The sequence below is a fragment of the Lissotriton helveticus genome, chromosome 8, assembly GCF_964261635.1.
Source record: "Lissotriton helveticus chromosome 8, aLisHel1.1, whole genome shotgun sequence".
NCBI lineage: Eukaryota > Metazoa > Chordata > Amphibia > Caudata > Salamandridae > Lissotriton > Lissotriton helveticus.
The window spans coordinates 545547548-545571499 of record NC_136069.1 but is presented as its reverse complement, the minus strand read 5'-3'; positions in this window follow the sequence as shown (position 1 = coordinate 545571499).

Genomic DNA, 23952 nt, shown 5'->3' with positions numbered 1-23952 from the left:
ACACCCAGGGAAATTCAGGATGGGCTGACTCGTCTGCCTACCCCCAGGTTTTGTTACCCAGAATCCCTTGAAAACATAAAAATTTGACCAAAAAAACACATTTTCCTCACATTTCTGTGGTGGAAAGTTCTGGAATCTGCGTGGATCAACAAATTTCCACTCTCCCAGCGTGCCCCCAGGTCTCCCAAAAAAAATGGTACCTCACTTGCGTGGGTAGGCATAGTGGCTGCGACATGAAACAGCGCAAAACGCAGCATGGTCGCACCTCAATTTCCCAGTGAAATTTAGCACGATTCGGACAAAAAGACTACCTTTTGTTTTTGCGCCGTAGCTCTGCCAGCACCTAGGGAAACCTAGCAAACCTATACATTTTTGAAAACTAGACACCCAGGGGAATTCAGGATGGGGTGACTCGCCTGCCTACCCCCAGGTTTTGTTACCCAGAATCCCTTGAAAACATACAAATGTGACCAAAAAAACACATTTTCCTCACATTTCTGTGGTGAAAAGTTCTGGAATCTGCGTGGATCAACAAATTTCCACTCACCCAGCGTGCCCCCAGGTCTCCCAAAAAAAATGGTACCTCACTTGCGTGGGTAGGCATAGTGGCTGCGACATGAAACAGCGCAAAACGCAGCATGGTCGCACCTCAATTTCCCAGTGAAATTTAGCACGATTCGGAAAAAAAGACTACCTTTTGTTTTTGCGCCGTAGCTCTGCCAGCACCTAGGGAAACCTAGCAAACCTATACATTTTTGAAAACTAGACACCCAGGGAAATTCAGGATGGGGTGACTCGTCTGCCTACCCCCAGGTTTTGTTACCCAGAATCCCTTGAAAACATAAAAATTTGACCAAAAAAACACATTTTCCTCACATTTCTGTGGTGGAAAGTTCTGGAATCTGCGTGGATCAACAAATTTCCACTCACCCAGCGTGCCCCCAGGTCTCCCGAAAAAAATGGTACCTCACTTGCGTGGGTAGGCATAGTGGCTGCGACATGAAACAGCGCAAAACGCAGCATGGTCGCACCTCAATTTCCCAGTGAAATTTAGCACGATTCGGACAAAAAGACTACCTTTTGTTTTTGCGCTGTAGCTCTGCCAGCACCTAGGGAAACCTAGCAAACCTATACATTTTTGAAAACTAGAAACCCAGGGGAATGCAGGATGGGGTGACTCGTCTGCCTACCCCCAGGGTTTGTTACCCAGAATCCCTTGAAAACATAAACATTTGACCAAAAAAACACATTTTCCTCACATTTCTGTGGTGAAAAGTTCTGGAATCTGCGTGCATCAACAAATTTCCACTCACCCAGCGTGCCCCCAGGTCTCCCAAAAAAAATGGTACCTCACTTGCGTGGGTAGGCATAGTGGGTGCGACATGAAACAGCGCAAAAACGCAGCATGGTCGCACCTCAATTTCCCAGTGAAATTTAGCACGATTCGGACAAAAAGACTACCTTTTGTTTTTGCGCCGTAGCTCTGCCAGCACCTAGGGAAACCTAGCAAACCTATACATTTTTGAAAACTAGACACCCAGGGGAATGCAGGATGGGGTGACTCGTCTGCCTACCCCCAGGTTTTGTTACCCAGAATCCCTTGAAAACATAAAAATTTGACCAAAAAAACACATTTTCCTCACATTTCTGTGGTGGAAAGTTCTGGAATCTGCGTGCATCAACAAATTTCCACTCACGCAGCGTGCCCCCAGGTCTCCCAAAAAAAATGGTACCTCACTTGCGTGGGTAGGCATAGTGGGTGCGACATGAAACAGTGCAAAACGCAGCATGGTCGCACCTCAATTTCCCAGTGAAATTCAGCACGATTCGGACAAAAAGGCTACCTTTTGTTTTTGCGCCGTAGATCTGCCAGCACCTAGGGAAAACTAGCAAACCTATACATTTTTGAAAACTAGACACCCAGGGCAATTCAGGATGGGGTGATGCGTCTGCCTACCCCCAGGTTTTGTTACCCAGAATCCCTTCAAAACATAAAAATTTGACCAAAAAAACACATTTTCCTCACATTTCTGTGGTGGAAAGTTCTGGAATCTGCGTGGATCAACAAATTTCCACTCGCCCAGTGTGCCCCCAGGTCTCCCGAAAAAAATGGTACCTCACTTGCGTGGGTAGGCATAGTGGCTGCGACATGAAACAGCGCAAAACGCAGCATGGTCGCACCTCAATTTCCCAGTGAAATTCAGCACGATTCGGACAAAAAGACTACCTTTTGTTTTTGCGCCGTAGCTCTGCCAGCACCTAGGGAAACCTAGCAAACCTATACATTTTTGAAAACTAGACACCCAGGGAAATTCAGGATGGGCTGACTCGTCTGCCTACCCCCAGGTTTTGTTACCCAGAATCCCTTGAAAACATACAAATTTGACCAAAAAAACACATTTCCTCACATTTCTGTGGTGAAAAGTTCTGGAATCTGCGTGGATCAACAAATTTCCACTCACCCAGCGTGCCCCCAGGTCTCCCAAAAAAAATGGTACCTCACTTGCGTGGGTAGGCATAGTGGCTGCGACATGAAACAGCGCAAAACGCAGCATGGTCGTACCTCAATTTCCCAGTGAAATTTAGCACGATTCGGACAAAAAGACTACCTTTTGTTTTTGCGCCGTAGCTCTGCCAGCACCTAGGGAAACCTAACAAACCTATACATTTTTGAAAACTAGACACCCAGGGCAATTCAGGATGGGGTGACTCGTCTGCCTACCCCCAGGTTTTGTTACCCAGAATCCCTTGAAAACATAAACATTTGACCAAAAAAACACATTTTCCTCACATTTCTGTGGTGGAAAGTTCTGGAATCTGCGTGGATCAACAAATTTCCACCCACCCAGCGTTCCCCCAGGTCTCCCGATAAAAACGGTACCTCACTTGCGTGGGTAGACATAGTGGCTGCAACAGGAAACGGTTCAAATCGTACGGTGGAAAATTTACATTACCTTATTGCAAAACTACCTTGATTTTGGGGAGGGGGCATCTGAGTTTGTGGCCCGGGGCTCGGTGGTATTCTTTGCAAAGTAGCAAACCCAAACAGTTCTGAAAACTAGACACCCGGGGGAGTCCAGGGAGGTATGGCATGCATGGGTCCCCCAATGTTTTCCTACCCAGAACTCTCTGCAAACCTTAAAATTAGGTAAAAATTGCACTTTTCCAAACTTTTTGGCGTGGGATCGCCGTGCCGGCAAAAAAGTCATACCACCCTGCGTTCCCCTTGTTCTCCCGAGTAAAAGGATACCTCACTTGTGTGGGTGCCCCAAAGCAGAACATGCCAAAAATGAATTTTGAAAAAAGTAGTTTTTACTCATATTTACGTTTTACAAATTAAGCACCCCAGCCTAAGTAACATGCCTTTGGCCCACCCACACAAGTGAGGTATCATTTTACTCAGGAGAACAAGGGAAACACTGGGTGGTAGGACATTTGTTCCGGCAGCGAGATCCCACCCAAAAAAGTATGGAAAAGTGGGTTTTTTGACCAAAATGTCAGGTTTGCAGGGGTTTCTGGGTAGGAAAACATTGGGGGACCCACGCATGCCATACCACCCTGGACTCCCCCGGGTGTCTAGTTCTCAGAACTGTTTGGGTTTGGTAGTTTCCAAAGATGCCTGCCAAGCCCCGGGCCAAAAGCTCAGGTGACCCCCTCAAAAAATAAGATTATTTGGCTAAAGGTAATGTTTTCGTCTCCACAGTATGAATTGGGCCTTTTCCTAAAGCAGCCGCTATGCCTACCCATGCAAGTGAGGTACCATTTTTATCGGGAGACCTTGGGGAACGCTGGGTGGGAGGTAATTTGTGTGTGCCCAGTGATGCCACGCTTTCCCACACTAAAACGTGTGAAAAAACTGATTTTTTCCATGCAAAAAATGAGGTTTGCAAGGGATTCTGGGTAAAGGAACGTTGGAGGATCCACGCAAGCCATACCTCCTTGGAAGCCCCCGGGTGTCTACTTTTCAGAAATGCGTGGGATTGGTAGGTTTCCCTAGATGGCTGTCTCGCACGGGGCCAAAAACCCAGGTAACCCCTCTTGCAAAAGCTGGTGGATTTAAGATTTTCACCATTGTTACATTCACCAGCTTTTGCAAGAGGGGTTACCTGGGTTTCTGGCCCCGTGCGAGACAGCCATCTATGGAAACCTACCAAACCCACACATTTCTGAAAAGTAGACACCCGGGGTCTTCCAAGGAGGTATGGCTTGCGTGGATCCGCCAACGTTCCTTTACCCAGAATCCCTTGCAAACCTCAATTTTAGCAGAAAAAAATCAATTTTTTCACACGTTGTAGTCTGGGAAAGCGTGGCATCACTGGGCTCACACAAATTACCTCCCACCCAGCGTTTCCCCAGGTCTCCCGATAAAAACGGTACCTCACTTGCGTGGGTAGACATAGTGGCTGCAACAGGAAACGGTTCAAATCGTACGGTGGTGAATTTACAATACCTTATTGCAAAACAACCTTGATTTTGGGGGGGGGGCATCTGAGTTTGTGGCCCGGGGCTCGGTGGTATTCTTTGCAAAGTAGCAAACCCAAACAGTTCTGAAAACTAGACACCCGGGGGAGTCCAGGGAGGTATGGCATGCATGGGTCCCCCAATGTTTTCCTACCCAGAACTCTCTGCAAACCTTAAAATTAGGTAAAAATTGCACTTTTCCAAACTTTTTGGCCTGGGATCGCCGTGCCGGCAAAAAAGTCATACCACCCTGCGTTCCCCTTGTTCTCCCGAGTAAAAGGATACCTCACTTGTGTGGGTGCCCCAAAGCAGAACACGCCAAAAATGAATTTTGAAAAAAGTCGTTTTTACTCATATTTACGTTTTACAAATTAAGCCCCCCAGCCTAAGTCACATGCCTTTGGCCCACCCACACAAGTGATGTATCATTTTACTTTGGAGAACAAGGGAAACACTGGGTGGTAGGACATTTGTTCCGGCAGCAAGATCCCACCCAAAAAAGTATGGAAAACTGGTTTTTTTGACCAAAATTTCAGGTTTGCAGGGGTTTCTGGGTAGGAAAACATTGGGGGACCCACGCATGCCATACCACCCTGGACTCCCCCGGGTGTCTAGTTCTCAGAACTGTTTGGGTTTGGTAGCTTCCAAAGATGCCTGCCAAGCCCCGGGCCAAAAGCTCAGGTGACCCCCTCAAAAAATAAGATTATTTGGCTAAAGGTAATGTTTTCGTCTCCACAGTATGAATTGGGCCTTTTCCTAAAGCAGCCGCTATGCCTACCCACGCAAGTGAGGTACCATTTTTATCGGGAGACCTTGGGGAACGCTGGGTGGGAGGTAATTTGTGTGTGCCCAGTGATGCCACGCTTTCCCACACTAAAACGTGTGAAAAAACAGATTTTTCCCATGCAAAAAATGAGGTTTGCAAGGGATTCTGGGTAAAGGAACGTTGGAGGATCCACGCAAGCCATACCTCCTTGGAAGCCCCCGGGTGTCTACTTTTCAGAAATGTGTGGGATTGGTAGGTTTCCCTAGATGGCTGTCTCGCACGGGGCCAAAAACCCAGGTAACCCCTCTTGCAAAAGCTGGTGGATTTAAGATTTTCACCATTGTTACATTCACCAGCTTTTGCAAGAGGGGTTACCTGGGTTTCTGGCCCCGTGCGAGACAGCCATCTATGGAAACCTACCAAACCCACACATTTCTGAAAAGTAGACACCCGGGGGCTTCCAAGGAGGTATGGCCTGCGTGGATCCGCCAACGTTCCTTTACCCAGAATCCCTTGCAAACCTCAATTTTAGCAGAAAAAAATCAATTTTTTCACACGTTGTAGTCTGGGAAAGCGTGGCATCACTGGGCTCACACAAATTACCTCCCACCCAGCGTTCCCCCAGATCTCCCGATAAAAACGGTACCTCACTTGCGTGGGTAGACATAGTGGCTGCAACAGGAAACGGTTCAAATCGTACGGTGGTGAATTTACAATACCTTATTGCAAAACAACCTTGATTTGGGGGGGGGGCATCTGAGTTTGTGGCCCGGGGCTCGGTGGTATTCTTTGCAAAGTAGCAAACCCAAACAGTTCTGAAAACTAGACACCCGGGGGAGTCCAGGGAGGTATGGCATGCATGGGTCCCCCAATGTTTTCCTACCCAGAACTCTCTGCAAACCTTAAAATTAGGTAAAAATTGCACTTTTCCAAACTTTTTGGCGTGGGATCGCCGTGCCGGCAAAAAAGTCATACCACCCTGCGTTCCCCTTGTTCTCCCGAGTAAAAGGATACCTCACTTGTGTGGGTGCCCCAAAGCAGAACATGCCAAAAATGAATTTTGAAAAAAGTAGTTTTTACTCATATTTACGTTTTACAAATTAAGCACCCCAGCCTAAGTAACATGCCTTTGGCCCACCCACACAAGTGAGGTATCATTTTACTCAGGAGAACAAGGGAAACACTGGGTGGTAGGACATTTGTTCCGGCAGCGAGATCCCACCCAAAAAAGTATGGAAAAGTGGGTTTTTTGACCAAAATGTCAGGTTTGCAGGGGTTTCTGGGTAGGAAAACATTGGGGGACCCACGCATGCCATACCACCCTGGACTCCCCCGGGTGTCTAGTTCTCAGAACTGTTTGGGTTTGGTAGTTTCCAAAGATGCCTGCCAAGCCCCGGGCCAAAAGCTCAGGTGACCCCCTCAAAAAATAAGATTATTTGGCTAAAGGTAATGTTTTCGTCTCCACAGTATGAATTGGGCCTTTTCCTAAAGCAGCCGCTATGCCTACCCACGCAAGTGAGGTACCATTTTTATCGGGAGACCTTGGGGAACGCTGGGTGGGAGGTAATTTGTGTGTGCCCAGTGATGCCACGCTTTCCCACACTAAAACGTGTGAAAAAACTGATTTTTTCCATGCAAAAAATGAGGTTTGCAAGGGATTCTGGGTAAAGGAACGTTGGAGGATCCACGCAAGCCATACCTCCTTGGAAGCCCCCGGGTGTCTACTTTTCAGAAATGCGTGGGATTGGTAGGTTTCCCTAGATGGCTGTCTCGCACGGGGCCAAAAACCCAGGTAACCCCTCTTGCAAAAGCTGGTGGATTTAAGATTTTCACCATTGTTACATTCACCAGCTTTTGCAAGAGGGGTTACCTGGGTTTCTGGCCCCGTGCGAGACAGCCATCTATGGAAACCTACCAAACCCACACATTTCTGAAAAGTAGACACCCGGGGTCTTCCAAGGAGGTATGGCTTGCGTGGATCCGCCAACGTTCCTTTACCCAGAATCCCTTGCAAACCTCAATTTTAGCAGAAAAAAATCAATTTTTTCACACGTTGTAGTCTGGGAAAGCGTGGCATCACTGGGCTCACACAAATTACCTCCCACCCAGCGTTTCCCCAGGTCTCCCGATAAAAACGGTACCTCACTTGCGTAGGTAGACATAGTGGCTGCAACAGGAAACGGTTCAAATCGTACGGTGGTGAATTTACAATACCTTATTGCAAAACAACCTTGATTTTGGGGGGGGGGCATCTGAGTTTGTGGCCCGGGGCTCGGTGGTATTCTTTGCAAAGTAGCAAACCCAAACAGTTCTGAAAACTAGACACCCGGGGGAGTCCAGGGAGGTATGGCATGCATGGGTCCCCCAATGTTTTCCTACCCAGAACTCTCTGCAAACCTTAAAATTAGGTAAAAATTGCACTTTTCCAAACTTTTTGGCCTGGGATCGCCGTGCCGGCAAAAAAGTCATACCACCCTGCGTTCCCCTTGTTCTCCCGAGTAAAAGGATACCTCACTTGTGTGGGTGCCCCAAAGCAGAACACGCCAAAAATGAATTTTGAAAAAAGTCGTTTTTACTCATATTTACGTTTTACAAATTAAGCCCCCCAGCCTAAGTCACATGCCTTTGGCCCACCCACACAAGTGATGTATCATTTTACTTTGGAGAACAAGGGAAACACTGGGTGGTAGGACATTTGTTCCGGCAGCAAGATCCCACCCAAAAAAGTATGGAAAACTGGTTTTTTTGACCAAAATTTCAGGTTTGCAGGGGTTTCTGGGTAGGAAAACATTGGGGGACCCACGCATGCCATACCACCCTGGACTCCCCCGGGTGTCTAGTTCTCAGAACTGTTTGGGTTTGGTAGCTTCCAAAGATGCCTGCCAAGCCCCGGGCCAAAAGCTCAGGTGACCCCCTCAAAAAATACGATTATTTGGCTAAAGGTAATGTTTTCGTCTCCACAGTATGAATTGGGCCTTTTCCTAAAGCAGCCGCTATGCCTACCCACGCAAGTGAGGTACCATTTTTATCGGGAGACCTTGGGGAACGCTGGGTGGGAGGTAATTTGTGTGTGCCCAGTGATGCCACGCTTTCCCACACTAAAACGTGTGAAAAAACAGATTTTTCCCATGCAAAAAATGAGGTTTGCAAGGGATTCTGGGTAAAGGAACGTTGGAGGATCCACGCAAGCCATACCTCCTTGGAAGCCCCCGGGTGTCTACTTTTCAGAAATGTGTGGGATTGGTAGGTTTCCCTAGATGGCTGTCTCGCACGGGGCCAAAAACCCAGGTAACCCCTCTTGCAAAAGCTGGTGGATTTAAGATTTTCACCATTGTTACATTCACCAGCTTTTGCAAGAGGGGTTACCTGGGTTTCTGGCCCCGTGCGAGACAGCCATCTATGGAAACCTACCAAACCCACACATTTCTGAAAAGTAGACACCCGGGGGCTTCCAAGGAGGTATGGCCTGCGTGGATCCGCCAACGTTCCTTTACCCAGAATCCCTTGCAAACCTCAATTTTAGCAGAAAAAAATCAATTTTTTCACACGTTGTAGTCTGGGAAAGCGTGGCATCACTGGGCTCACACAAATTACCTCCCACCCAGCGTTCCCCCAGATCTCCCGATAAAAACGGTACCTCACTTGCGTGGGTAGACATAGTGGCTGCAACAGGAAACGGTTCAAATCGTACGGTGGTGAATTTACAATACCTTATTGCAAAACAACCTTGATTTGGGGGGGGGGCATCTGAGTTTGTGGCCCGGGGCTCGGTGGTATTCTTTGCAAAGTAGCAAACCCAAACAGTTCTGAAAACTAGACACCCGGGGGAGTCCAGGGAGGTATGGCATGCATGGGTCCCCCAATGTTTTCCTACCCAGAACTCTCTGCAAACCTTAAAATTAGGTAAAAATTGCACTTTTCCAAACTTTTTGGCGTGGGATCGCCGTGCCGGCAAAAAAGTCATACCACCCTGCGTTCCCCTTGTTCTCCCGAGTAAAAGGATACCTCACTTGTGTGGGTGCCCCAAAGCAGAACATGCCAAAAATGAATTTTGAAAAAAGTAGTTTTTACTCATATTTACGTTTTACAAATTAAGCACCCCAGCCTAAGTAACATGCCTTTGGCCCACCCACACAAGTGAGGTATCATTTTACTCAGGAGAACAAGGGAAACACTGGGTGGTAGGACATTTGTTCCGGCAGCGAGATCCCACCCAAAAAAGTATGGAAAAGTGGGTTTTTTGACCAAAATGTCAGGTTTGCAGGGGTTTCTGGGTAGGAAAACATTGGGGGACCCACGCATGCCATACCACCCTGGACTCCCCCGGGTGTCTAGTTCTCAGAACTGTTTGGGTTTGGTAGTTTCCAAAGATGCCTGCCAAGCCCCGGGCCAAAAGCTCAGGTGACCCCCTCAAAAAATAAGATTATTTGGCTAAAGGTAATGTTTTCGTCTCCACAGTATGAATTGGGCCTTTTCCTAAAGCAGCCGCTATGCCTACCCACGCAAGTGAGGTACCATTTTTATCGGGAGACCTTGGGGAACGCTGGGTGGGAGGTAATTTGTGTGTGCCCAGTGATGCCACGCTTTCCCACACTAAAACGTGTGAAAAAACTGATTTTTTCCATGCAAAAAATGAGGTTTGCAAGGGATTCTGGGTAAAGGAACGTTGGAGGATCCACGCAAGCCATACCTCCTTGGAAGCCCCCGGGTGTCTACTTTTCAGAAATGCGTGGGATTGGTAGGTTTCCCTAGATGGCTGTCTCGCACGGGGCCAAAAACCCAGGTAACCCCTCTTGCAAAAGCTGGTGGATTTAAGATTTTCACCATTGTTACATTCACCAGCTTTTGCAAGAGGGGTTACCTGGGTTTCTGGCCCCGTGCGAGACAGCCATCTATGGAAACCTACCAAACCCACACATTTCTGAAAAGTAGACACCCGGGGTCTTCCAAGGAGGTATGGCTTGCGTGGATCCGCCAACGTTCCTTTACCCAGAATCCCTTGCAAACCTCAATTTTAGCAGAAAAAAATCAATTTTTTCACACGTTGTAGTCTGGGAAAGCGTGGCATCACTGGGCTCACACAAATTACCTCCCACCCAGCGTTTCCCCAGGTCTCCCGATAAAAACGGTACCTCACTTGCGTGGGTAGACATAGTGGCTGCAACAGGAAACGGTTCAAATCGTACGGTGGTGAATTTACAATACCTTATTGCAAAACAACCTTGATTTTGGGGGGGGGGCATCTGAGTTTGTGGCCCGGGGCTCGGTGGTATTCTTTGCAAAGTAGCAAACCCAAACAGTTCTGAAAACTAGACACCCGGGGGAGTCCAGGGAGGTATGGCATGCATGGGTCCCCCAATGTTTTCCTACCCAGAACTCTCTGCAAACCTTAAAATTAGGTAAAAATTGCACTTTTCCAAACTTTTTGGCCTGGGATCGCCGTGCCGGCAAAAAAGTCATACCACCCTGCGTTCCCCTTGTTCTCCCGAGTAAAAGGATACCTCACTTGTGTGGGTGCCCCAAAGCAGAACACGCCAAAAATGAATTTTGAAAAAAGTCGTTTTTACTCATATTTACGTTTTACAAATTAAGCCCCCCAGCCTAAGTCACATGCCTTTGGCCCACCCACACAAGTGATGTATCATTTTACTTTGGAGAACAAGGGAAACACTGGGTGGTAGGACATTTGTTCCGGCAGCAAGATCCCACCCAAAAAAGTATGGAAAACTGGTTTTTTTGACCACAATTTCAGGTTTGCAGGGGTTTCTGGGTAGGAAAACATTGGGGGACCCACGCATGCCATACCACCCTGGACTCCCCCGGGTGTCTAGTTCTCAGAACTGTTTGGGTTTGGTAGCTTCCAAAGATGCCTGCCAAGCCCCGGGCCAAAAGCTCAGGTGACCCCCTCAAAAAATAAGATTATTTGGCTAAAGGTAATGTTTTCGTCTCCACAGTATGAATTGGGCCTTTTCCTAAAGCAGCCGCTATGCCTACCCACGCAAGTGAGGTACCATTTTTATCGGGAGACCTTGGGGAACGCTGGGTGGGAGGTAATTTGTGTGTGCCCAGTGATGCCACGCTTTCCCACACTAAAACGTGTGAAAAAACAGATTTTTCCCATGCAAAAAATGAGGTTTGCAAGGGATTCTGGGTAAAGGAACGTTGGAGGATCCACGCAAGCCATACCTCCTTGGAAGCCCCCGGGTGTCTACTTTTCAGAAATGTGTGGGATTGGTAGGTTTCCCTAGATGGCTGTCTCGCACGGGGCCAAAAACCCAGGTAACCCCTCTTGCAAAAGCTGGTGGATTTAAGATTTTCACCATTGTTACATTCACCAGCTTTTGCAAGAGGGGTTACCTGGGTTTCTGGCCCCGTGCGAGACAGCCATCTATGGAAACCTACCAAACCCACACATTTCTGAAAAGTAGACACCCGGGGGCTTCCAAGGAGGTATGGCCTGCGTGGATCCGCCAACGTTCCTTTACCCAGAATCCCTTGCAAACCTCAATTTTAGCAGAAAAAAATCAATTTTTTCACACGTTGTAGTCTGGGAAAGCGTGGCATCACTGGGCTCACACAAATTACCTCCCACCCAGCGTTCCCCCAGATCTCCCGATAAAAACGGTACCTCACTTGCGTGGGTAGACATAGTGGCTGCAACAGGAAACGGTTCAAATCGTACGGTGGTGAATTTACAATACCTTATTGCAAAACAACCTTGATTTGGGGGGGGGGCATCTGAGTTTGTGGCCCGGGGCTCGGTGGTATTCTTTGCAAAGTAGCAAACCCAAACAGTTCTGAAAACTAGACACCCGGGGGAGTCCAGGGAGGTATGGCATGCATGGGTCCCCCAATGTTTTCCTACCCAGAACTCTCTGCAAACCTTAAAATTAGGTAAAAATTGCACTTTTCCAAACTTTTTGGCGTGGGATCGCCGTGCCGGCAAAAAAGTCATACCACCCTGCTTTCCCCTTGTTCTCCCGAGTAAAAGGATACCTCACTTGTGTGGGTGCCCCAAAGCAGAACACGCCAAAAATGAATTTTGAAAAAAGTAGTTTTTACTCATATTTACGTTTTACAAATTAAGCACCCCAGCCTAAGTCACATGCCTTTGGCCCACCCACACAAGTGAGGTATCATTTTACTCGGGAGAACAAGGGAAACACTGGCTGGTAGGACATTTGTTCCGGCAGCGAGATCCCACCCAAAAAAGTATGGAAAAGTGGGTTTTTTGACGAAAATTTCAGGTTTGCAGGGGTTTCTGGGTAGGAAAACATTGGGGGACCCACGCATGCCATACCACCCTGGACTCCCCCGGGTGTCTAGTTCTCAGAACTGTTTGGGTTTGGTAGTTTCCAAAGATGCCTGCCAAGCCCCGGGCCAAAAGCTCAGGTGACCCCCTCAAAAAATAAGATTATTTGGCTAAAGGTAATGTTTTCGTCTCCACAGTATGAATTGGGCCTTTTCCTAAAGCAGCCGCTATGCCTACCCACGCAAGTGAGGTACCATTTTTATCGGGAGACCTTGGGGAACGCTGGGTGGGAGGTAATTTGTGTGTGCCCAGTGATGCCACGCTTCCCCACACTAAAACGTGTGAAAAAACTGATTTTTTCCATGCAAAAAATGAGGTTTGCAAGGGATTCTGGGTAAAGGAACGTTGGAGGATCCACGCAAGCCATACCTCCTTGGAAGCCCCCGGGTGTCTACTTTTCAGAAATGTGTGGGATTGGTAGGTTTCCCTAGATGGCTGTCTCGCACAGGGCCAAAAACCCAGGTAACCCCTCTTGCAAAAGCTGGTGGATTTAAGATTTTCACCATTGTTACATTCACCAGCTTTTGCAAGAGGGGTTACCTGGGTTTCTGGCCCCGTGCGAGACAGCCATCTATGGAAACCTACCAAACCCACACATTTCTGAAAAGTAGACACCCGGGGTCTTCCAAGGAGGTATGGCTTGCGTGGATCCGCCAACGTTCCTTTACCCAGAATCCCTTGCAAACCTCAATTTTAGCAGAAAAAAATCAATTTTTTCACACGTTGTAGTCTGGGAAAGCGTGGCATCACTGGGCTCACACAAATTACCTCCCACCCAGCGTTTCCCCAGGTCTCCCGATAAAAACGGTACCTCACTTGCGTGGGTAGACATAGTGGCTGCAACAGGAAACGGTTCAAATCGTACGGTGGTGAATTTACAATACCTTATTGCAAAACAACCTTGATTTTGGGGGGGGGCATCTGAGTTTGTGGCCCGGGGCTCGGTGGTATTCTTTGCAAAGTAGCAAACCCAAACAGTTCTGAAAACTAGATACCCGGGGGAGTCCAGGGAGGTATGGCATGCATGGGTCCCCCAATGTTTTCTTACCCAGAACTCTCTGCAAACCTTAAAATTAGGTAAAAATTGCACTTTTCCAAACTTTTTGTCCTGGGATCGCCGTGCCGGCAAAAAAGTCATACCACCCTGCGTTCCCCTTGTTCTCCCGAGTAAAAGGATACCTCACTTGTGTGGGTGCCCCAAAGCAGAACACGCCAAAAATGAATTTTGAAAAAAGTAGTTTTTATTCATATTTACGTTTTAGAAATTAAGCACCCCAGCCTAAGTCACATGCCTTTGGCCCACCCACACAAGTGAGGTATCATTTTACTCGGGAGAACAAGGGAAACACTGGGTGGTAGGACATTTGTTCCGGCAGCGAGATCCCACCCAAAAAAGTATGGAAAAGTGGGTTTTTTGACCAAAATTTCAGGTTTGCAGGGGTTTCTGGGTAGGAAAACATTGGGGGACCCACGCATGCCATACCACCCTGGACTCCCCCGGGTGTCTAGTTCTCAGAACTGTTTGGGTTTGGTAGTTTCCAAAGATGCCTGCCAAGCCCCGGGCCAAAAGCTCAAGTGACCCCCTCAAAAAATAAGATTATTTGGCTAAAGGTAATGTTTTCGTCTCCACAGTATGAATTGGGCCTTTTCCTAAAGCAGCCGCTATGCCTACCCACGCAAGTGAGGTACCATTTTTATCGGGAGACCTTGGGGAACGCTGGGTGGGAGGTAATTTGTGTGTGCCCAGTGATGCCACGCTTTCCCACACTAAAACGTGTGAAAAAACTGATTTTTCCCATGCAAAAAATGAGGTTTGCAAGGGATTCTGGGTAAAGGAACGTTGGAGGATCCACGCAAGCCATACCTCCTTGGAAGCCCCAGGGTGTTTACTTTTCAGAAATGTGTGGGATTGGTAGGTTTCCCTAGATGGCTGTCTCGCACGGGGCCAAAAACCCAGGTAACCCCTCTTGCAAAAGCTGGTGGACTTAAGATTTTCACCATTGTTACATTCACCAGCTTTTGCAAGAGGGGTTACCTGGGTTTCTGGCCCCGTGCGAGACAGCCATCTATGGAAACCTACCAAACCCACACATTTCTGAAAAGTAGACACCCGGGGGCTTCCAAGGAGGTATGGCTTGCGTGGATCCGCCAACGTTCCTTTACCCAGAATCCCTTGCAAACCTCAATTTTAGCAGATAAAAAACAATTTTTTCACACGTTGTAGTCTGGGAAAGCGTGGCATCACTGGGCTCACACAAATTACCTCCCACCCAGCATTCCTCCAGGTCTCCCGATAAAAACGGTACCTCACTTGCGTGGGTAGCCATAGTGCTGCAACAGGAAAAGGTCCAAATCTAACAGTCGTGAATATAAAATACCCTGAAGCAATATAACTTTGATTTTTTGGGGGGGAGGCACCTGAGTTTTTGGCCCGGGGTGGGTGGTATTCTTTGGAAAGTAGCAAACCCAAACAGTTCTGAAAACTAGACACCCGGGAGAGTCCAGGGAGGTATGGCATGTGTGGGTCCACCAATGTTTTCCTACCCAGAACTCCTTGCAAACCTTAAAAATAGGTAAAAATAGCACTTTTCCAAACATTTTGGCGTGGGATCACCGTGCCGGCAAAAAAGTCCTACCACCCTGCGTTCCCCTTGTTCTCCCGAGTAAAAGGATACCACACCTTAACAGAGTTACTCAAAAGTCAAACATTCAAGCACGGCTATCTATTCCTCAAAGACACACACATACAGGTTGGATTTGGCACGAGGGCGAGTGATGGTTCAGTACATAAAATTTTATTAACAAGATATTTCAAAAAAATGAAATGCTCTGTCAATAAATAAATGCATAAAAACTGAACCAGTGACTCGCAACTCGTGAGCTGTAAAGCCACGACAAGGCACCAACCGTTTTACAGGCCATTCACGCACCTTTCATACCTGATACAAACCAGACCATTGACACCATCCGAATGGAAAAGCAACACATAACAACAATCACAATAAGGGGCAAGGTACACCCTACTGCAGAAAGAGAAAAAAAACAATTATTACTGCACACCCATCTAATCCGCAAGCACACACACATACTGGTTGGATTTGGCACGAGGGTGAGTGATGATTCAGTACATACAATTGTATACGCAAGTAATTTCACAAAAATGAAATACACTGTGTATAATTGAAAGTATGATAAACTGAACCACTGACTCACAGCTCGTGAGCTGTAAAGCCACGTCAAGGCACCAACCTCTTTACAGGCCATTCATACACCTTTCGTACGCGTGACACATACAAAACATTCACACCGCCAGCCGCGGACCCATCACATTCCAACACTCACACCAGCAAACAGCGCCATTCAAGGGCCCATCACTTTCACACGCCGACATTTCGGACACTGCAACTACACAAAATGATGGACTGTGTGGAGTGTCACTCAACTAGCAGTGTGTGTAGTGACCAACAGAAAGTAACTACTCACACACCGCCTGCCGAGTGCCAGTCCACCCACACCACCATCCAAGCACCAGACCATGCACACCGCCAGCCAAGCACCACTCCGTGCACAGACAGCCAAGTACCACTCCATGCACACCACCAGCCAAGCGCCCCTCCACACACACCACCAGCCAAGCGCCACTCCACAAACACAACACCAGCCAAGCACCACTCCGTGCACAGACAGCCAAGTACCACTCCACGCACACCGTCCAGCCAAGCGCCACTCCACACACACCCCCAGCCAAGCACCACTCCACACACACCGCCAGCCAAGCACCACTCCGTGCACAGACAGCCAAGTACCACTCCATGCACACCACCAGCCAAGCGCCCCTCCACACACACCACCAGCCAAGCGCCACTCCACAAACACAACACCAGCCAAGCACCACTCCGTGCACAGACAGCCAAGTACCACTCCACGCACACCGTCCAGCCAAGCGCCACTCCACACACACCCCCAGACAAGCACCACTCCACACACACCGCCAGCCAAGCACCACTCCGTGCACAGACAGCCAAGTACCACTCCATGCACACCACCAGCCAAGCGCCCCTCCACACACACCACCAGCCAAGCGCCACTCCACAAACACAACACCAGCCAAGCACCACTCCGTGCACAGACAGCCAAGTACCACTCCACGCACACCGTCCAGCCAAGCGCCACTCCACACACACCCCCAGCCAAGCACCACTCCACACACACCGCCAGCCAAGCACCACTCCGTGCACAGACAGCCAAGTACCACTCCATGCACACCACCAGCCAAGCGCCCCTCCACACACACCACCAGTCAAGCACCACTCCACGAACACCACCAGCCAAAGACAAATCCAAACACAACACCAGGCAAGCGCAAGAGCACGCACACCGCCAACCAAACACCAGACCACGCACACCGCCAGTCAAGCACCAGTCCGCAGACACCGCCAGACAAGCATCAGTCCACAGACACCGGCAGTCAAGCGCCAAACCATGCACACAGTCAGACAATGGACACTACACGCAATCCAACATCATACTTTAGTTTTTTTTGAAAATAAAAGAGAAACAAAAACAAATTGCAAATTGATACAAATCTACTAACTCGACAACTAAATCTAAAAAGACTACACAAATACAAACTTTGAAACTGAACAATAACTATTACAGAATAAAGACCAACCAGTTCACTTTACCACTCATTGATACTCCCAAAAATTCTTTTGCGTGTGGTACAATCTAAAACAAGCAGGTACACACAGCCCGGGGTTTGAAGGGCAGTCGGGGCAGTACATGCGAACCTCCTTCCGCAAACCTCTTCGCCAACAGACTCTACATCTCCGACTGGGAAAGTCTTTTGAGGTTGTAGGAGGAATTGTATCAGCAAAGTGGCGATCTTTCAATCTGGCAACATCCTCCACCACTCCAACTCTAGGAACACTTGCCTGTTCCACTAAAACAAGGCTGCCTATTACAGACTCCTGAAACTTTACAAAAGTCAACTTTGACTGGGGACAAGATTTCTGGAACACAATAAAAGCATTAAAGGTTGCCAAGTGGAAAAGATGGATAGCCAACTTCTTGTACCAAATGTAAGCCTTACGAAGAGCAGCATACGGTTCCAACCTCTGATCAACTCTGTCAACACCACCCATGTACTTATTGTAGTCCAGTATGCACACAGGTTTGCGCACTTCTGCAACCTGACCCCAAACAGTCACCGGTTCAGTGCTTTCATCATGTATTGTAGTCAACATGTAGACATCTCTCCTGTCTGTAAACTTCACAGCTAGAAGCTCCTCACAACGCAAAGCACTGCACTGTCCCCGAGCAAGCTTTCGACAAACAAGTTCTTTTGGGAAACCTTTACGGTTTAAGCGGATTGTGCCACAAGCAACAGTGTCCACTTTGGCCAATTCCCTAAACAACCGCACACCAGTGTAGAAGTTATCGACATACAAATGATGGCCTTTGTTAAAAAATCCACGACCAAGTTCCCACACAATTTTCTCAGTCACTCCAAAAGTCGACGGACAACCAGGGGGGTTAATCCTGGATTCCTTACCAGTGTACACCCTGAAATTAGAGACATATCCAGTCTCACTGTCACACAGCATATACAGTTTGATTCCATAGCGTGCCCTCTTACTAGGAATGTATTGCCGAAATACCAAGCGGCCCTTGAACAACAGCAAAGACTCATCCACTGCAATTTCTTTCCCAGGATAAAAGATCTCAGAAAATCGATCAACCAAATGATCAAGGACAGGCCGAATCTTGAAAAGACGGTCACAATCAGGGTGATCTCGTGGCAAAGCAAGACTATTGTCAACAAAATGCATCATCCGCAGCAGAAGCAAATACCTATCACGACTCATGACTGCCGGAAATATAGCTGTTGCCATCAAGGGACTAGTAGACCAATATGAAGCCATTGATGGTTTCCTAAGCAAGCCCATCAAAAAAGTTAAACCCAAAAACTTTTTCATCTCCTCCAAATTTGTGGGAGTCCACCGATTAGCTCTAGCGTGGGGCTTAAGGCTGGCACTGTTCACCCTCAAAAAATTTTCAGCATACAAATTAGTCTGCTCTACAATCTCTGCCAAAAACACATCATCCATAAACAACTTGAAAAAATCAATAGGCAAAAAGTTTTCAGTGTTCACCCTACACCCTGGAACACCAGTAAATTCAGGCAATGCCGGCTGCACCATGCCTGGTGCAACCCAGAGGTCAGAACTTTCATCGTCAAGTCTTGCAGCCGCAGGCCGCCGCCCAGCTAACCCTTGTCTCACACCACCAACTGGAAGTCTAGCAGCCCCAGGCTGCAGCCCAGATGTCTCTTGCCGCACAATTGGCACATCACTGTCCTCCGCAACCACAGGCACAAGCATGTCCTCCAAAACCGTAAACACAGCAATGTCCTCCCCAACCACAGGCACATCATCCACACCAAAAGTAGCTTCATCAGCACTCAAAGTGTTTTCATCATCAGATGAAGCCATGCGTAGAGAAAACTCACTACCTGAATCTTCACCCCCCACCTCTGGCTCAGAATCAGAGTCAGACTCTGGACCATGGTCAGAGGAAGAATCAAAAAGCATTCCAACAACTTGCTGAGCAGTAATCCGGCGGCTAGCCATTATCCTTACAAATAAAGGAGTCTGCACAAACAACTCAACAACCCCAACACTGCGCAAAGTAAGATAAAAATGTAAGACTTTTTCACCAAAAAATAGATTTAGAAAAAATATACAATTCACTTACAAGACACAACTACACTCACCAGCACCTACTCTGCAAAGACACAGCAAATAGGCAACGATATCCCACTAGAAAGAAGAAAAAAAAAACTTACATCTACAGAAGGACACATCAAAAACAAATGCAAAACATGTTTTCCAATCACAACAAACAGCAACAACACACACTCTTATTACTACACACTTTGCAAAATAAACAATTACATTACAATTGAACAAACATAAGGTCTCTTACCAAACACATGCAACTACAGAAACAGCAGCACAACAGAACCACCAGTAACAGAACCGCACACTGCAACAATCTAAAGAGAAAAAAAAAAACACATTAGAAGAAACAAAAACAACACACATTACAACATGCTATGTCACATGGGAATGTCACAAATGGGGTGTCTGTCCCCAAGGGGGGAAGATTATAAATCATTATAAACGTGGGCCCCCTGGAGCAGAAAAGTCTAAAAAAATATTAGGGCCACTAGGAAGCGACCCTTCCCCAAGGGGTCGCTTCCTTTTCAAATAAAAAACAATCCCTGGTGTCTAGTGGGCTTTTCTGCTCCCCCTGGGTGCAGATCGGCCAAAAAAACGGCCGATCTGCCCCAGGGGGGGGCAGAAAAGTCTGAAAAATATTTTATCCCCCTAAGGAAGCGACCCTTGCCCAAGGGGTCGCTTCCTTTATAAATAAAAAACAATCCCTGGTGTCTAGTGGGCTTTTCTGCCCCCCCTGGGTGCAGATCGGCCAAACAAAACGGCCGATCTGCCCAAGGGGGGGCAGAAAAGTCTAAAACATTATTTGCCCCCCTAAGGAAGCGACCCTTGCCCAAGGGGTCGCTTCCTGCACAGTAAAATATTGCCCAAACACAATCCCTGGTGTCTAGTGGGCTTTTCTGCCCCCCCTGGGTGCAGATCGGCCAAAAAAAAGGCCGATCTGCCCCAGGGGGGGCAGAAAAGTCTAATAAATAATATGGCCCCAAAAGGAAGCGACCCTTGCCCAAGGGGTCGCTTCCTGCACAGTAAAATATTGCCCAAACACAATCCCTGGTGTCTAGTGGGCTTTTCTGCCCCCCCTGGGTGCAGATCGGCCCAAAAAAAGGCCGATATGCCCCAGGGGGGGCAGAAAAGTCTAATAAATAATATGGCCCCAAAAGAAAGCGACCCTTGCCCAAGGGGTCGCTTCCTGCACAGTAAAATATTGCCCAAACACAATCCCTGGTGTCTAGTGGGCTTTTCTGCCCCCCCTGGGTGCAGATCGGCCAAAAAAAAGGCCGATCTGCCCCAGGGGGGGCAGAAAAGTCTAATAAATAATATGGCCCCAAAAGGAAGCGACCCTTGCCCAAGGGGTCGCTTCCTGCACAGTATATATTGCCCAAACACAATCCCTGGTGTCTAGTGGGGCATTCCTGGTGCACGATCGCGACGCTGTGCGCGATCGTGCACCAGGAATGCCGTGCATTGGGACATCAGGGGAGAGGAAACACAGTTTCCTCCCCCCCGATGCCTCAAGGCACCGAAAAACGCCCCCCCCGCCCCACCGCAGCACCAAACACCCACCTTGTTTCTGGACGCGCTGGAAGCAAATGGCTTCCAGCGCGTCCAGCGCTTCCTGATGACGTCGGCGCGCGCTGTGCGCGCTGACGTCACCAGGAAGCGTGGGGGGGCCAGGGGGTGGCAGCGGAAAGTCTTCCGCTGCCACCCCTGCAAAAAAAAAAAAAATCGCCGCACAGGGGGGGGGGGGGAGCGCCAGCGCTCTCCCCCAGGGCTGTACTGATGACGGAGCGGTTCCGTCATCAGCACAGCCCAACCGATGCTGATGACGGAACCGCTCCGTCATCAGCATCGAAGGGGTTAATCTTGAAGACTTCTTTTCCTTTTCCTGAAGCGAAGGAAACATTGCAATCATGACTTTTGTATGGTTACAAGAAGATATGTATATTTGTCTCTCTCCTTTAGTTAGTTTGAGGAGGCAGAATCTTGGTTTATTATTTTATGAAGTTAATTTAGTGGCATGTCATATACCATAACCTATTCATCTTCACCTGTTTTCTTTTGCTCATTCTCTATATGTTGATTAACCATGGCCTTTCTATACAAGGTTTGTTCACACTTCTCCCCTTAGGGGACATTACCTGTACATCTTCCACTTCCTTTGTTTTATCTTACCTCTAGTTTTCATTTTTCCCAATGTTTTTGTACTCATCTATGCCTTTGGTGTGGGAGGGTTTTATTTAAGGCTCTTTGACAGTATTGAAATGTTTTTGCTATCTGATATTTTCAAACTACTTTAACAATCTGCATAAAGAAGAGCTTCCTTGGTTTAGCCCATAATCCCTAGGTTACATTGATGTTTCTATGCCTATGTAGGTTTACACATGGGACTGTTTATAAACTCCACAGCTGACGCATCACAAACAAATGTCTGAATTTGTATCCAGAGTATTTTTCTCCCACATGAACAGTTCTTTGCATTTTAGAGAATCACAAATCTTTCCCATGTAATGTCGGTAAAGTTATGTCTATCACAGCTTTATAGAGGTAATCCTGGAAATCTTTTGTGAATTCCCTTAGAGGTCTTGGAATACACATTTTCCTGATGCAGAATTATACTCATTTAAAACGTATACTTTGTGCAAAGCCAGCACCCTATTGCAAAGCCCCAGTTGTTTTTCTCCATAGAGAAAATATTTATGCTTTTTGAGAAACCACTTCCACTGTACCACTATGGTGTTTCTGAGTGTCCATTTCTCCTTCCATATCTGTAATGGTATTTAATTCTACAACTAACATGAGCTAATCTCTGAAAATTCAAGTAGAGGAATGGGTCAGGGAGATGTTTGCGGTGACCCAGAAACTCCTGGATTTGTGGGTGCTCACACACTTTCAGTGCTAAACCCGCCTAAAAATACACTCACAATCCTTTGCGTAATCTAAATTCTGGCTCCAAAGTCACCTATGAAGAATTCCCTGCAAACAGAAACCTAATCATATGGGTACACAAGCCAAACTTACAATTGCAAGTGGCGTTGTGAATAGGCCGTGAATGCAGAACTAACAGGTTATTCACAAGGCTAGTTCAGGCTGAGGTAACATATGTGCAGAAATTCTCATACTCAGGCAAATTTCTAAAAATATTTAATTAAGCATTCCCAGGGGAGTGCCAAAGAGGTGGTGAGGTTGTGAAGAAATTGCAATGTAAATGAGGTGAACGTCATCAAAGTTGTAACTTAATTCACAAATATTGGCAATGACTTCCTCGTAAGTATCTGCAACCTGAAACATAGGCCTTGCTGAACAAGGCAAAAGCAGAACAAAAAAGCTGGGATAGCACATTGAACTCCCACATTTTCCAAGATGGGAATAGGAATGGAAAACTTTATGTGGAGGAGTAGCTGCATACAAAGTAAGTGCAAAAATCTATTTGTAATAGTAGTTTTACACAATGTGGAAACTTTGCACTAAGCAAAACTGACTCAAGCCTTTGTACTTAAGTATTAGCGCACATCCCTCAGGGAACGATTTATGAATCAGATTCACTATCACTAACCGATGCAGTTTTAAGACAAATGCTTCTCACCCATATGTTGAATACTACTTTGTGACTTAGCCCATAGTGTTTAACATTCTAAAAAACATAATTCACTTTATGAAGCTGTAGGAAAGTGCCCTTTTTGACATGGTCACGTCCCACATTTTGCCTGGTATTTGATGTGATTCTGACTGGAAGTGCACTGGGTTCCTGCTAGCCAGGTCCTGAGTGCCAGATCTCTTTCCCCAAACTCTGCAATAGTTTTTCCCAAATGGAAATACCTTTAGTACCTTCAGTAAGACCCTAGTAAATGGTACCCCTGGTTCCTGAAGCACTAAAGAGGGTCCCTAACGGCTGCAGCACGAATTGTGCCACACTAAAGGACCCCTCACCAAGCTCAAGCACACTGCTACTGCCGCTGCATGTCTTGGTGCAGACAAAAGTTAAAACATAACATGACAGACCTAACACTGAATGTGATATTTGCAAGTCACCCCTATGGCAGGCCTTATATCCCTTGTTAGAAATGGGGGTCTCTAGTTGTCAATGATTTGCAACTTTGTCCAAATAGGGACCCTTCGTCCTAGTCAGGGTAAGGGGAATACATTTCTAAAATAACCCCTGCTCACCCCCTTGGTAGCTTGGCAGGAGCAGACAGGCTTATGTCATAGGCAGTATGTAAAGCATTTGTTTACCCATACAGTAATACAGTGAAAACACAAATGGACACCACACCCGTTTAGAAAAATAAGTAATATTTATCTAAACCAAACAAGACCAAAACAACAGAAATCAAAAATACAGTTATCAAAATATCCTCAAAAATAGATTATTCTCACACGTAAAGCTTGTAGCAACAACTAACTCCACCTAGAGCTATCACAACATAGTGACAGATAAAAATCCCAAAGTACGGCTCAGCCCGTGGGGTGCGCGGCATCGGGTGCGGAGTCACAGAGACTCCCAAAGAACAGTACCTTGGTAAACGATGAATCAAAGACCGTGCACGGCATCAGGGAGATGATGGTTCACTGGCGCCGGGTGGCGTCGGTTCCTTACAACCACACGGGAGGTGATGCCTCAGTTCCTTATGACCCCAGGGGAGGTGAGGCCTCAGTTTCTTACTGTGATGCAGTGG